This window comes from Gorilla gorilla, chromosome 6 (genome assembly GCF_029281585.2).
Source record: "Gorilla gorilla gorilla isolate KB3781 chromosome 6, NHGRI_mGorGor1-v2.1_pri, whole genome shotgun sequence".
NCBI classification, from domain to species: Eukaryota; Metazoa; Chordata; class Mammalia; order Primates; family Hominidae; genus Gorilla; species Gorilla gorilla.
Genome location: NC_073230.2, coordinates 53,656,675 through 53,673,284, shown reverse-complemented (window position 1 = coordinate 53,673,284; position 16,610 = coordinate 53,656,675).

Sequence of the window (16,610 nt, the reverse complement as noted above, 5' to 3'; positions counted from 1 at the left end):
AATTTTTGTATTTTTTGTAGAGATAGGGTCTTGCCGTGTCACCCAGGCTGGTCGCAAACTCCTGAATTCAAGTGATTCGACCACCTCGGCCTCCCAGAGTGCTGGGATTACAGGCATAAGCCACAACACCTAGCCTCAAATGGAAATTTTAAAACAAAAATACAATAACAAAAATTTAAAACTCACTAGATGGACTCAATTAACAATGTGAAGGTGAGGAAGAGTCAGTAGACAAACGTGGATTGATAGAAAGCATTCAAACTGGCCGGTCAAGGTGGCTCATGCCTGCAATCCCAGCACTTTGGGAGGCTGAGGTGGTGGATCATTTGAGGTCAGAGTTCGAGACCAGCCTGGCCAACACGGCAAAGCCCTGTCTGTCTCTACCAAAAATACAAAATTAGCCAGGCATGGTGGCACACGCCTGTAATCCCAGCTACTCAGGAGGCTGAGGCGGGAAATTGCTTCAACCTGGGAGGCAGAGGTTGCAGTGAGCTGAGATCGCGCCATGGCACTCCAGCCTGGGCAACAAGAGCAAAACTCCATCACAAAAAAAAAAAAAAAAAAAAAAAAAGTGCTGAAACTGAGGCCGGGCATGGTGGCTCATGTCTGTAATTCCAGCACTTTGGGAGGCCAAGGTGGGTGGATCACCTGAGGTCATGAGTTTGAGACCAGCCTGGCCAACATGGTGGAACCCCGTCTCTACTAAAAATACAAAAATTAGCCAGGCTTGGTGTTGACTGCCTGTAATTCCAGCTACTCAGGAGGCTGAGGCAGGAGAATCGCTTGAACCCGGGAGGCGGAGGTTGCAGTGGAGCCAGGATCGTGTCACTGCACACCAGCTGAAATGACAGAGCAAGACTGCATCTCAGAAAAAAAAAAAAGAAAAAAAAAAGATCAATGGGATTACTTGGTGTGTTTCTGTTTCTTTCAGGGAAATTTATCAGAAGAAAGAGAAAGGATATTTCAGTTTTCTCGGAAAAGCTGATTTTGAAAAGAGCCCTATATCTTATACATAATTTCCCCATGATTCTCCAGAATTCTAAAAAGGGAAGCACATTGCTAATGTTAAAAGGTTTTTTCCTAGGGCTGTTTTTGGACTGGACAGAAAAGCAGAATAGTTTGTGTTTTGTGTGGACTTCAGAGTGCATTGAAGGCTGTAAAATAACCAATCTTGTTAGACATCTGTATCCAAAGTCACAGCACTCCAAGCATAGTGTAACCCTTGTATATTACTAAAGACTACCCCATTGTTATGTTTTTGCCTTTTTTTTTTTATAAACTGGCTTTATTGAGACATAATTTACGGACAATAAGTTCTACATATTTGAAATATCAAGTAGGTGACCTTTATCAAAGGTATAAAACATTTTCACCTCCTTCACTCCCCTTTACAGTCAATCTCCATTTCACTCCCCAATCCAGGCAACCACTCATCTGATTGTTCTCTCTATAGGTTAACTTTGCCTGTTCTAGAATTTCATGTAATTAAAATCACACAGTATGTGCCCTTTTGTGTTTATCACGTCTCACTGAGCACAATGTGAGATTCACGCACACTGCATGCATCAGTAGCTTCCTTTTTATAGTTGAGTAGAGGTTTTGGTGTGAACATACCACAATTTATTTATTCTCCTCTTGATTGACAAAAGGGTTGTTTAGGATTTTTTGGCTAAGTAAATCTCTTTTCAGTGTTATTGGACTAGAATTTTTTTTTATTTTATTATTATTATACTTTAAGTTTTAGGGTACATGTGCACAACGTGCAGGTTTGTTACATATGTATACATGTGCCATGTTCGTGTACTGCACCCATTAACTCGAGATGGAGTTTTGCTCTTGTTGCCCAGGCTGGAGTGCAGTGGCATGATCTTGTCTCACTGCAACCTCCACCTTCCAGTTTCAAGCGATTCTCCTGCCTCAGCCTCTCGAGTAGCTAGGATTACAGGCACCCACCACCACGCCCAGCTAATTTTTGTATTTTTAGTAGAGACGAGGTTTCATCATGTTGGCCAGGCTGGTCTCAAACTCCTGACCTCAGGTGATCCGCCTGCCTCGGCCTCCCAAAGTGCTGGGATTATAGGCGTGAGCCACCGCACCTGGCCATGTTTTTGCTTTTATGAGATATTCATTGGAATTAGAATTTGTTTGATGCCGCTTCAGGATATCAGTAATTATTAAAAGAAAATGTGACTTTTTAACAAAACAGTCCAGGAATACATTGTAGAGAAAAAAGATGACTGCTTAAAATATGGCTACGGTTAAAATGTTGTCTATATTAAGGAACCTTCATGAGATCCCTGACATCACTGTGAACACAATCTTTTGTGATTATGTTACATGATTTTCATCTTTTTTCAATTTATCTAAGTGCTTGGCCATAAAGACACAACTGACCACACTTAACCCCTCTTGAAGACATTTTTAAATCTCTACATGAATACTAACTCCAACATATCTATCTTGTTTTTACCACAAACATTTTGAAAAAGCAGAGTAGGCCAGGTGCACTGGCTCATGCCTTGTAATCCCAGCACTTTGGGGGGCCGAGGTGGGTGGATCAGCTCAGGTCAGGAGTTCGAGACCAGCCTGGACAACATGGTGAAACCCCGACTCTATTAAAAATACAAAAATTAGCTGGGCATGGTGGCAGGTGCCTATAATCCCAGCTACTCAGGAGGCTGAGGCAGGAGAATCACTTGAACAATCCGGGAGGCAGAGTTTGCAGTGAGCCGAGATCTCACCATTGCACTCCAGCCTGGGTGACAGAGCAAGACTCTGTCTCAAAATAAAAATTAAACAAAAAAAAGAAAGGAAAAGAAAAATCTGATGAATGGGGAAAATCTATATGTATTCTTAGAAAAAAATGCTTTTCAGGGCTGGGCGCGGTGGCTCACACCTGTAATCCCAGCACTTTGGGAGGCTGAAGTGGGTGGATAACCTGAGGTCAGGAGTTCAAGACCAAACTGACCAAATGGAGAAATCCTGTCTCTACTAAAAATACAAAATTAGCCAGGCATGGTGGCACATGCCTGTAATCCCAGCTACTAGGGAAGGCTGAGGCAAGAGAATCACTTGAACCTGGGAGGTGGATGTTGCGGTGAACCAAGATTGCACCATTGCACTCCAGCCTAGGCAAAAAGAGCAAAACACCATCTCAAAAGAAAAGGAAAAAATGCTTTTCAAATTTTTGCATTTCTGACAACTGGATGTCCCCACCTGCCAACCAGTCCTGTGGCCCCCACTCAGGAACTGACTCAGCCCAAGAGGACAGCTTTAATTCTCTATGATTTCATCTCCTGCACCCAACCAATCAGCAGGCCCCCTATCCTAGCCCCTTGCCCACAACACTATCTTGGAAAAATCCCTAATCTCCAAGATGTTAGCAAGATTGATTTGAGTAATAACTCCATCTCCCACGTGGCATAGCTGGCTTCGCATCAATGAAACTCTTTAATGCCATGGTCTTCAGTGAATTTTGTTCGTGTGGTAGTCAGGAAGAACCCCTTGGGCCATTACAAACATGGGGACATTGTAGAGGACCATTTTAGGGACCCCATCCTATTGAGTGCCATGAATACAGAAAAAATCGTGATTCCATTTACATGTTTTAGAAGTGAGAGAAACTCCAAATATGATATGGTCAAGTTGTGCAACAGAATTCAGAATTTATTCAATATTACAGTGTTTATATCACAGAGAACATCTTTGTCATTTACACAGGCAGTTTTCCCTGGGGCTCACATGCTATTGAACACTGTAACGTTTATTTTGGAGAGAATCCGTGGAGATGGGGGAGGCATCGTCAACATTCCAATGCAGCATCAGCTAATTCACATGCAACAAAGAGTCTATCAATACAGAAATGTGCAAGAGCTTTTGGAAAAGTATAGCTCATTCAACATCAGAGAATTCACAATGGAGGAAAATCGTATGTGTGTAATGGATGTAAAAATGCTTTGAGATGGTGCCCAGAGCTAATCAGACATTCTGGGATTTTGTAGCACAGAGGGGCCTTGTGAGTATAATGGATGAGGAAGAACCTTCAATCAGAGTTCCATACTTAGACAATATCAGCTAATTCAGGTGGGACTTAAAATAGTCATACGTAACGAAGACGGAAAACTCGGGGAAGCATGGGGAATATGGAATGTGAGATCATCCACACTGGAAAGAAGTCTTAGGAGTACAATGAGTGTGGAAAATCACTTGGGGACAAGCTTAGCTTTCTCATCATTGGAGAATTCACACAAAAAAAGGAATGAGCTTGGACGGATCATGGGAGAACTTTCAGGCACTAATCAGGCTAATTCATCCCGGAGAAAAACCTTGATGATGAAGAAGGGGAAAAAGTCTTCCAGTTTTTTTCCTTATTGGATTTCAGAGAATCCTCAGTGACATATAGAGAAACTTGCTGGAGGAATTCAGGGTTTATTAAGATTCACATTAAAGCATTAATCCATTAAAGTAGGAGTTTAAACTTTTTTGCTTCTTTCACCCCAATCAAAGTTTTCATTCCTTACGTCTCTGTTGAAGGAATGAAGCAGCAGGCAAAAATCAATGGTGCACTGGCTTTGCCTTTCAAAACATTACACAATATGTGGGGTGCAGAAGGACAGCATTGAGAGGTGCTGGGTTTGGTGCCAGAATCTGGCAGTTGCAAATTCTAATATCATCACAACACACTCATAGGTGGGCCCCATATATCTGATGAACTTCCAGGGCCACATCTCTACAAATACTGAAGATTATTTGGAGATGGGAAAATGCGGCTAGGGGTGCTTTTTCTCCAGGTCTGAGTAAAATGAAATAGTGGGTATTTCTAAGATACATTAGGAGGATGCCAGTTTCTCTTTGTTTCATATTTTCAAAAACAGAGATTTAAAGAGGACGGGCTAGAGCTCTTACGTTCAGCTTCTTATTTCATAAGGGAAGAATCAGGCGTATTTCTTGTGTTGAAGCAACACACACACACACACACACACACACACATGCACATGCACATGTTGTTTGGCAAAAGTCAGACCAGAAGAAAGCTTCTCTCCTACCAACCTCATTCCTTGGCCTTGAACCAGCATTCTAAGTCTTCCAATACATCCTTGTCTCTCCCTACAGTAACTCTCCCATTGAGTTCTGTTTTTGTTTGTTTTTTGAGAAGGATTCTTGCTCTGTAGCTAGGCTGGAGTGCAGTGGCACAATCTTGGCTCACTACAACTTCTGCCTCCCAGGTTCAAGCGATTCTCCTGCCTCAGCCTCCCAAGTAGCTGGGACTATAGGCACAATGTGCCAACGCGCCACGCTAATTTTTGTATTTTTAGTAGAGACAGGGTTTCAGTATGTTGGTCAGGCTGGTCTCAAACTCCTGACCTCTTGATCCACCTGCCTCGGCCTCCCAAAGTGCTGGTATTACAGGCGTGAGCCATCACGCCCGGCCCATTGAGTTCTTAATAGAAGTGAGTTAGGTTTTGTAGATTTTTGGCTCCTAGCTTTGCTTAGAGAAGCCAGAAAGAGGCGCAGTGGCTCACACCTAGAATCCCAGCACTTTGGGAAGCCAAGGCAGGCAGATCACAAGGTCAGGAGTTCAACACCAGCCTGGCCAACATGGTGAAACCCCATCTCTACTGAAAATACAAAAATTAGCCAGGTGTGGTGGCATACACCTGTAATCCCACCTACTGGGGAGGCTGAGGCAGGAGAATCGCTTGAACCTGGGATGTGCAGGTTGCAGTGAGCCGAGATCGTACCACTGCACTCCAGCCTGGGAGACAGAGTAAGACTCCATCCCAAGAAAAAAAAAAAAAAAAAGAGAGAGAAGCCAGAAAGAAAATGTAGGAAAAAAGAGGAGCGGCAGAGGAGATGAGGAATGAACAAAGTTGCAGAGGGGGTGGGGGGGGGGGGGGCGCGGTGGCTATGCACATAGAGAATGGCAACTGAGGACACCTTATTCCTGAGAACTAAGGTGGCACTAAGGTTGATGGCTAGAGAGTAACTGAAAGGCCTAGTTCCCACTAGGCCAGTTTAGTTCCAGCTGCCATCAACTTTTTCCAGTTAGTTCCCTTGCTCACACTCAAAATCTCAGGCATTAAAGCCCCACTGAGTTACCACAATTCATCGAGTCCTGTTTTAGAAGATGTCTAAGGCCGGGCAAGGTAGCTGATGCCTATAATCCTAACACTTTGGGAGGCCAAGGTGGATGGATCATGAGGTCAGGAGATGGAGACCATCCTGGCCAACATGGTGAAACTCTGTCTCTACTAAGAATACAAAAAAAAAAAAAAAAAAAGTTAGCTGGGCATGGTGGCACTTGCCTGTAATCTCAGCTACTTGGGACCCTGAGGAAAGAGGATTGCTTGAACCAGGGAGTCAGAGGTTGCAGTGAGCCGAGATCGCACCACTGCACTCCAGTCTGGCAACAGAGCAACTCAGTCTCAAAATAAAAAAAAGAAGATGTCTGGAACTTGCACGAATATCTCTTTCTTTCCTTGTCTATGTCCCCTAGGCCTTGGGGTTAGGACTCTGAGCTGGGATTCCTCTGTAGGCTAAGACCAATCCTGATTCTTATTCCCTCCATATGAGCAATAATTTGATTTCTAATGTCTAAACTTAGGTTGATTTTCCATTGGGAGTTACAGCAACAGTCACAGGGTTCTGAGAAGGGGTGAGGGATGCTTTAGGCTGCAGGTAGCAGAAATCTGCCTAGAAAATAAAGACACATGACTTACAGATCAGTAAGACTGGAAGTGGGGGTTCCAGGATAGGTATGGTGGCTCAACGCTGTCATGGAGGACATAGGCTCTGCCATCCTCAGTATGTGGGCTTTTCCCCTTGGTCTTGTTGCCTCGTGGTCTCAAGATGGTCCCAGCCATCTCGCCATATGTTTTTGTTTTGTTGTTGTTGTTGTTGTTGAGACGGAGTCTCTCTCTATCACCCAGGCTGGAGTGCAGTGGCATGATCTCGGCTCACTGTAACCTCCGCCTACAGGTTCAAGCGATTCTCCTGCCTCATCCTCCAAAGTAGCTGGGATTACAGGCTTGTGCCACGACATCCAGCTAATTTTGCATATTTAATAGAGACCAGGTTTCACCGTGTTAGCCAGGCTGATCTCAAACTCCCAACCTCAGGTGATCCACCCACCTCGGCCTCCCAAAGTGCTGGGATTACAGGCATGAGCCACCGTGCCTGGCCCACAATTTTTGTATTTTTAGTAGAGACGGGGTTTCACCATCTTGGCCAGGATGGTCTTGAACTCTTGACTTCGTGATCCACCTGCCCTGGCCTCTGAAAGTGCTGGGATTAGAGGCGTGAGCCACCATGCCCGGCAAATGGGATGGCGTGCTGCATGGGCTGGAAATCCCTCTACGTTCTAGCAGCACAGCTAAGTCACCCACCCACTTCTAAGCCAACTGACAGCAAAGGGAACAAGTGGCAAAGTGGCTGCAATGACACCCACAGGCAGGAGGTCCCCCTGGGATGGCTTCTCTCGGCCCTTTTTGGAGTCCCAGCTCAGTTCCTGCCCTGTCCTCCTTTATCCTCTCGCCAAAACCAAGCTCATTTTCCCTCCGCGAGGGGATTTTCTCCATGGCATAGCTTATTTTGGTTTTGCTTCAATCGCCAAGTTTCTTCTCTGGTGTAATTCTGGCCAGCACACTGGTCTGACCAGGCCCTACTTGCCCTTAGGACATCTTGTTGCTCACTGATTCTACTGTCTGGTTTTTCCACTCCAATTTCCAAAAGGGGCCATCTGACTGGCCTGGCTGGCTTTCCCTACATTTGTGAGCCAGATGACTTCAAAAATCATTGGCCAGCCTGTATGTGATCCTGGTCCAGTGAACTGTATATCTGGGGGCTTGGGGGGTGGCAGAGAGGCAGGGTCACATGGTGTGACACAGCTGCCTGGGCAGCGGTTTCCATGGAGGGGCTGGGGGTAGCACAGGTGATGGTGCAATGGTGTAGGGTATCCATAGAGGGTTCTCAGAGCCCAACAACTGTACGAGATGACAAGGCTACTCTGTCAGGGAGAGAGACCACATGGAAGAACATGAGGCATCAGTCATGTGACTGCAAAAGCCACTTTGGACATTTCAGCCCCAGTAGCTGTGGAGGAGAGGAGACCTCAGACATAGTGGAGCAGAAATAAACTGGAATACAAGACTCACGGAGCTGAGGACATCATCACAGATTCTTGAGTCCCAGCGGCCTCAAGGCTTCCGTGGCTCAAGAATGTCCCCCAATTCCCACAGCAGAAATTCCAGTTGCTGCAGGTAGAAAGCTTGAGTTCTCTCATGAACATGGCTTTAATAGTGATTGGAAGTGTTTCTTGCCTACTGGATTTAGGATGTTGGGAAACTTTTTTTTTTTGAGACGGAGTCTCATTCTGTCACCCAGGCTGGAGTGCAGTGGTATGAACTCGGTTCACTATAACCTCTACCTCCCAGGTTCAAGCGATTCTCCTGCCTCAGTCTCCTGAGCAGTTGGGACCACAGATGTGCACCACCATGCCTGGCTAATTTTTTTTTATTTTGTTTTTGAGTTGGAGTCTTGATCTGTTACCCAGGCTGGACAGCAATGGCGTGATCTCGGCTCACTGCAACCTCTGCCTCCCGGGTTCAAGTGATTCTCCTGCCTCAGCCTCCCAAGTAGCTGGGATTACAGGCATGCACCACCACACCCGGCTAATTTTTGTATTTTTAGTAGAGATGGGGTTTCTCCATGTTGGCCAGGCTGGTCTCAATACACCTGACCTCAGGTGATATGCCCACCTTGGCCTCCCAAAGTGCTGGGATTACAGGCATGAGTCACTGCGCCCGGCCTTGGGAAACTTTTTGTGGCTTTGACAGGCTGAAGAAGGAACTGTGGAGGCAGGACTATTTCAAGATGGCCCTGTTACAGACAGAAAATGGGCTGGTTCTTCCAGCAAATGGAATTTTAAAATTCTTCAATGGAAAAATGAGAACTTTTAGAAACATGGGTGATGAGCAGAGCTGGATTTGAACCCCTGCTCTTCTACTTACTAGCTGCATGACCTTGGGCAAGTTATTTAGCCTCTTTAAGTCTTATTTTTTTTCATTTGTAACAAGAGGATAGAAACACACCTCTTTCACAGGGTTGCTGGTAGGACTAAATGAGATACTGCATGGGAAACAATTGGCACCACTGGCCCAGGACACATGATGGTGACTGCGATTGTGAGTCACTTATGCACTTGGCAAGTGAGGGCCAAAGGCCCAGTGAGAGACCCAGCTAGAGCTTCAGGGCGCTGGCTTGGCTCTTCTTAACAGGGATCTGGTGCCCTCCATGGTGGGGACTGGGGATGGGGTAGGGGTGTCTTTACAGCTCTCCATCTAGATCCAGTTTCTTGAGCAATTTCAGAGAAGCCTCTCGTTCTATTTATTTATTTATTTATTTATTTATTTATTTATTTATTTTGAGATGGAGTCTAGCTCTTGTCACCCAGGCTGGAGTGCAATGGCTTGATCATGGCTCACTGCAACCTCCGCCTCCCGGGTTCAAGCAATTCTCCTGCCATAGCCTCCTAACTAGAATTACAGGCCTGCACCACCATGCCCGGCTAACTTTTGTATTTTTTTGTAGAGACAGGGTTTCACAATGTTGGCCAGACTGGTCTTGAACTATGGACCTCAAGTGATCCACCCGCCTTGGCCTCCCAAAGTGCTGGGATTATAGGCATGAGCCACCATGCCTGGCCCTCTCATTCTCTTTAGAATGGCCTTTGCTACCTCCATGGGGATGCCTAGCTTCTCCAATAGCCTTCACCTGGTCTTTCTTCCTCCTCTCTTTATTCCTCCTCTTTCTTTCTCTCCTACTCTCTCTCTCTCTCTCTCTCTCAGGGTCTTGCTCTGTCACCCAGGCTGGAGTGCAGTGATATCACAGCTCACTGCCACCTCGAACTCCTGGGCTCAAGCAATCCTCCTACCTCAGCCCCCTGAGTTGCTGGGATTACAGGCATGCTCCACTACACCTGGCTAATTTTTAAATATTATTGTTTGCAGAGACAGGGTCTTGCTATGTTGCCCAGGCTGGTCCAGAACTCCTGGACTCAAGTGATCCTCCTGCTGTGGCCTCCCTAAGTGCTGGGATTACAGGTATGAGCCACCATGTCCAGCCAAGTTATTAATGTCAATCTCCGTCACCTCCACCTGTTTTTGTAATTTCTTATCCAATTTGGCCTGGGGATCATCATCGGAGGAGGGATTTGAGAGGGTATTCTTTTTTTTTTTTCTTGAGATCGAGTCTCACTCTGTTGCTCAGGCTGGAGTGCAGTGGCACAATCTCAGCTCAGTGCAACCTCTGCCTTCCAGGTTCAAGTGATTCTCCTGCCTCAGCCTCCTGAGTAGCTGGAATTACAGGTGTGCATCAGCATGCCTGGCTAATTTTTGTGATTTTAGTAGAGACAGGGTTTCACCATGTTGCCCAGGCTGGTCTCAAACTCCTGGGCTCAAGCAATCTGTCCACCTTGGCCTCCTAAAGTGCTGGGATTACAGGCATGAGCCTCTGCGCCTGGCTGAGGATATTCTGGAGGCTCACTGTAAATGGCATTCCAGCTATACAATTCCAGGACTTGAGCAATGAAGCCAGCAACCGGCTCTCTCCTGTAGCCTGTAGAGAACTGGGTAAATACATGAGCCTCTGGTAAGCAGACGGAGAGGCAGCTGGCCAGGGAACTCCCTTTCCTTCTCTCCTGAATGCTCAATGACCTGCTGACATGTTCGGCAAGTCAAAGTTCAGCAGTGTGGAAGACTTGGCTTTCTAGGAAATGCAGTTCTCACAGGCAGCGCCAACACTAAGGACTAGTTCTTACCATCTGTGTCAAGATACCAAGAATTTTAACTTACTAGGTTTTTTTTTTTTTTTTTTTTGGTACAAATTCTTGCTCTGTCACCCAGGCTGGAGTGCAGTGGTGTGATCTTGGCTCACCACAACCTCCACCTCCCAGGTTCAAGCAGTTCTTCTGCCGCAGCTTCCCAAGTAGCGGGGATAACAGGTGTGTGCTACCACACCCAGCTAATTTATGTATTTTCAGTAGAGTTGGGGTTTTACCATGTTGGCCAGGCTAGTGTCCAACTCCTGACCTCAGGTGATCTGCCTGCCTCAGCCTCCCAAAGTGCTGGAATTACAGGTGTGAGCCACCGTGCCTGGCTAGTAACTTTTAAAGTTAGAAGAGAGCTCCAAGTCTATATAAAACTCTGGACTTGGCTGGGCATGGTGGGTCACGCCTGTAATCCCAGCACTTTGGGAGGCCGAGGCAGGTGGATCATGAGGTAAGGAGTTTGAGACCAGCCTGGTCAACCTGGTGAAACCCTGTCTCCACTAAAAATACAAAAATTAGCCAGGCATGGTGGCACTCGCCTGTAATCCCAGCTGACTCGAGAGGCTGAGTCAGAAGAATTGCTTGAACCCAGGAGGCAGAGGTTGCAGTGAGCCGAGATCACGCCACTGCACTCCAGCCTGGGCAACAGAGCAAGACTCCATCTCACAAAACAAAAACAAAAAAACTCTGGACTTGTACACAAATTTGTTCCCTTTCAGAGGAGATTGACATTTTACCACCAACAAAAGGTGAGAGGCCTTTTCTGTCCTGTGTCCTTGAGACCCAGAACTTAGCCATATACCAATGGGATGATGTCCTCCCCAGGGGCAGGAGCAGACCCAGGTGGGACATTTCAGCACAGTCCTTAAGGTCTGTTCTCCTCGCTACCTCCAAGAACTCCTTGGCTGCCTGGGAACCAGAGTGCAACATTCATTCAACAGATACTGAGTGCATACCTACTACAAGCCAGATGCTAAGCTGGGCACTGTGGACACAGAGACAGGCCTAAGGCATAGCCTTGCTTTCAGAGAGCCCCAAGTTCACATCGAGGGTGGTCCCTTAGCTGGTCATACTTAACTAGGACTGTGAATGCACAGCTCCCCAGCAATGGTGACTTCTATTTTTTTTTTTTTTTTTTTTGAGAGCAGTCTTTCTCTGTTACCCAGGCTGGAGTGCAGTAGAATGCTGTCAGCTCACTGCAATCTCCACCTCCTGGGTTCAAGCGATTTTAGTGCCTCAGTCTCCTGAGTAGCTGGGATTACAGGTGTGCACCATCATGCCTGGCTATTTTTTGTATTTTTAGTGGAGATGGGGTTTCACCATGTTGGCCAGGCTGGTCTTGAACTCCTGACCTCAGGTGATCTGCCCAACTTGGTCTCCCAAAGTGCTGGGCTTGCAGGTGTAAGCTACCACCGCACCTGGCCAACAACACTGACTTCTTGCTTGTTCCTTGCCTTTCCATCCCCAAAATCGTTCCCAGGGCCTAGTGTAATGCAGGGCAACTAGCAACAACTCTCAGGCAGAGCTGAAGCTGTGGAGACCAAGCATCGACCACCTTGGCTAATGCGGCTGGCCTGCCTGGGGCTGGAGGTTGGGAGGGTAGGAAGAGGTGGCAGTAAGTATAAGATCACCTTCCTCCCCGTGTGACCTTCAAGGGGCAACCACCCTGAAGAAGGCAGGCTACATCTTCAGTGGAAGGTAAATGACCTGAACAACAAACCCATCTGCCTAGATGACATCGTCACAGTTATAAGCAGTCTGCCTTTCCACACAGTCCGCCAAGCCACCCTGAGTGTCTCAGGGTTCAAAGGATTCTTGGACCATCCAGAGGACAAGGGGCGGCCCCTCTTCAAAGATCTCTCAGTCTGCTTCAGAAGAAAAAGTCATCAAAAGATAACGAAGGGCTAAGTGTGGCATGAGTGTTAAACGGGTTTCACAGGCAGTGCATTCTCATGAAGGGAAGCAGGGGAGCAGGGCTCCAGGCTCACAGCATCCCAGGAAGGCTTCAGGGAACAGGTGGGCTTTGGGCCAGGCTTAAAGGATGGGCAGAATGCGGAGTGGCAGGGGTGGGCACCCCACTGCATTCCAGGGGGCGCTGACCATCAGCAATGACATGGCACTCAGAATAGAGTTTGGGCTAAGCACGGTGGCTCATGCCTGTAATCCCAGTGCTTTGGGAGGCTGAGATAGGAGGACTGCTAGAGCCCAGGAGCTCGAGAGCAGCTGGGGCAACACAGTGAGACCTCATCTCTATAAAAAATTTAAAAATTAGCCAGGTATGCTGGTGTGTACCTGTAGTTCCAGCTACTCAGAAAGCTGAGGTGGGAGGATCACTTGAGCCCAGGAGGTCAAGGCTGCAGTAAGCTATAATCATGCCACTGCATTCCAGCCTAGAAATGCAGAGCAAGACCCCATCTCTTAAAAAAAAAAAAAAAAAAAGGTACCACTTTGGGGAAATTGCAGACTCTAAACCTAAACTCTACTGGCCTGATACACATGGCAAAACACTTGGTCAGGATTTGCAGTAGAATATCAAAGAACTCACAGGGCAGAGGAAAGCTTCAAATATTATGAATGAGGGAAAATTTCCATTCATCTCATAATTCATACTAGAGAGACTCCCAGTGAATGGCACCAGTGGAGGAAAATCCTCAGACGGAGGCGAGCTGTTATTGGAGATGCGAAAATCACAGGGGAGGACAAAGCATAGAAGCACGTGGAACCATGTCGCAGCTTGCACCTGAAAGCATCACACGGGAGAGAACGTGCATCCTCAATGAATGGCGTTCCAAAAAAGCGCAACTGCATCAAGCATCAGACAAGCCATTCTGAGCTCAGTCTTTGCAATGTAATGAATTGGGGGTGGTAATCATTTGAGAAGAAATCAGCCCTTACTCATCAGCCAATGGTTCCGACTGGAGAGAGGGCGGGTGCTCATCATGGATGATGAAGCTCTCGGGGTGCTCCGATCACATATAACAAAGGAGGCTGCAGAAGGGGCCTGAGGAGGGCTGTCAGGGGGTCCTAAGGGTACACGTGACATAAAACGTTCACAAGAGGAAAACATTTCAGATGAAAGGGGCAAACTTAGAAAGTGATTTCAGGCCGGGCACAGTGGCTTGCACCTGTAATCCCAGCACTTTGGGAGGCTGAGGTGGGGCAGGGGAAGGGGAATCACTTGAGGCCAGGAGTTCAAGACAAACCTTAGCAACATAGCAAGACCCCATCTCTACCAAAAATAAAAAATAAATCAATAAAAAAATTTTAAAAGCTTTTTTGGAACTTGTCCTCTTAGAACCAGGAATGGCTGTGGGGAACACAGATACCCTTCAGAGGAGTTTGCTCAGAGGACACAATTGTGCACATGTGACCCTTGGGGTGACTTGCAGGGGTGCCCTTATGCCATGCACAAGAATCCAGCCCAGCAATTCTCAAAGTTTCCTTTTCCCACAGAGCTATACATTTTCTTTATCTTCCCTCCTCCTTCCTCTTTGTCCTTTGGTAAAGTCCAATGTCAATTTTTCTGTTCCTTGTCATTGCCTTGGGAGGGTGTCCTGGCACCTGTGTGTTCACATGTTCTCTGCCTGGCCTGCCTATCAAGAGGCTGGTGGCAGGCCAGACACAGTGGCCCGCCCCTGTAATCCCAGCACTTTGGGAGGCCAAGGCGGGCAGATTGCCTGAGGTCAGGAGATCAAGACCAGCCTGCCCAACATAGTGAAACCCCATCTCTACTAAAAATACAAAAATCAGCTGGGCATGGGGGTGCATGCCTGTAATCCCAGCTATTAAGGAGGCTGAGGCAGGAGAATCACTTGAACCAGGGAGTTGGAGGTTGCAGTGAACTGGGATTGCACCACTACACTCCAGCCTGGTGACGGAGTGAGGCTCCGTCTCAAAAAACAAAAAAACCCAGACATGGTGGTGGGTGCCTGTAATCCCAGCTACTTGGGAGGCTGAGGCAGGAGAATCACTTGAACCCAGGAGGCAGAAGTGGAGGTTGCAGTGAGCCGAGATCACACTACTGCATTCTGGCCTGGGTGACAGAGTAACTCTGTCTCACAAAAAAAAAAAAAAGGAGGCTGGTGGCCACAGGGGAACATGCCCCAGGGGATACTGTGATGGCTGCTTCATTCATTCCTTCATTCTTTTCATGTCTTTGGAGCATCTATTCCATGCCTGGCACTACTCTTTGTCAGGGGATAGAGGAAAGGGCAACCTTGGGGAGGACAGAGGTGGATCAGGAAGTAGCAGCTGCTACTTGAGATTACAGGAGTGTGTGTGTGTCCCAAGGCTCCAGAGGTGAGGGAGCTTAGGCAGGGGCACTGGGAAAGAGAGAGGAGGACCCTGATCTAATGACTGCCTACCATGTGTCAGGCTGGCGGGCAATGTGTCACAGCAACCCTGCAAGCTTGGTCCCGTTTTCTCACTTTGCAAATGGAGAAAATAAGGTATGTGCACAGCTGGTAAGTGGTAGAGCCAGTTCTAAGGCTGGGTCGGCCTTCCTCCAGATCCCATTTCTTTTATTTATTTATTTTTAGTTTTTTTTTTTCTGAGACAGAGTCTTGCTCTGTCACTGAGGTTAGAGTGCAGTGGCACTATCTCGGCTCACTGCAACCTCCACCTTCTTGATTCTTCTGCCTCAGCCTCCCGAGTAGCTGGGATTACAGGTGCGGGCCACCACACCCGGCTAATTTTTGTATTTTTAATAGAGACAGGATTTCACCATGTTGGTTGGGCTGGTCTTGAACTCCTGACCTCGTGGTCTGCCCACTTCAGCCCGGCAAAGTGCTGGGATTACATAGGCCTGAGCCACTGCACCTCTTTCTGGCTTCTCTAAGCAAAGCTAGAGGTTTCACCATGTTAGCCAGGCTGATCTCAAACTCTCGACCTCAGGTGATCTGCCCGCTTCAGCCTCCCAAAGTGTTGGGATTACAGGCGTGAGCCACCACACTCGGCAAATGAGATGGCGTGCTGCAGGGGGTGGGAATCCCCATACGTTTTACCAGCACAGCTAAGTCACCCGCCCACTATGCCCGGCTAATTTTTGTATTTTTAGTAGAGATGGGGTTTCACCATGTTAGCCAGGCTGGTCTCAAACCCCTGACCTGAGGTGATCCACCAGCCTTGGCCTCCCAAAGTGCTGGAATTACAGATGTGAGCCACCATGCCTGGCCTCTTTTTTTTATTTTTTAGAGACAGGGTACACCTGTCACCCAGGCTATAGTGCGCCGGCATGATCATGGCTCACTGCAGCCTCAACCTTCTGGGCTCAAGCTATCATCCTGCCTCAGCCTCCCGAGCAGCTGGGATTACAGGCATGCACCACCACACCTGGCTAATCTTTGTTTTTTGTAGAGATGGGGGTCTTACTATGTTGCCCAGGCTGGCCTCAAACAATCCTCTTGCCTTGGCCTCCCAAAGTGCTGGGATTACAGGCGTGAGCCACCGCGCCCAGCCCGAATCCCATTTCTTTCCACCATCACAAGGAACAGAACTAGTCCTTCAGCAGCACTGTTCCTTGGGATGTGCCTGCAGAGGCTTGGGAGACAATGAGAGGCACCTGGTGAACAGGGAGGGAAGGGGATGGAAGGAAGTACACTGGCTTTTGCAGACACCTCTCAGGGAACAGGGAAGAATACACTCATTCATTCCTTCATTCACACATTTAGTCAATTTGTTTTTAGAGACAGGATCTCATTCTGCCAGCCTGGCTGGAGTGCAGTGGCACAATCATCGCTCACTGCACCCTTGAGCTCCTGGGTTCAAGTGACTATCCCACCTCGGC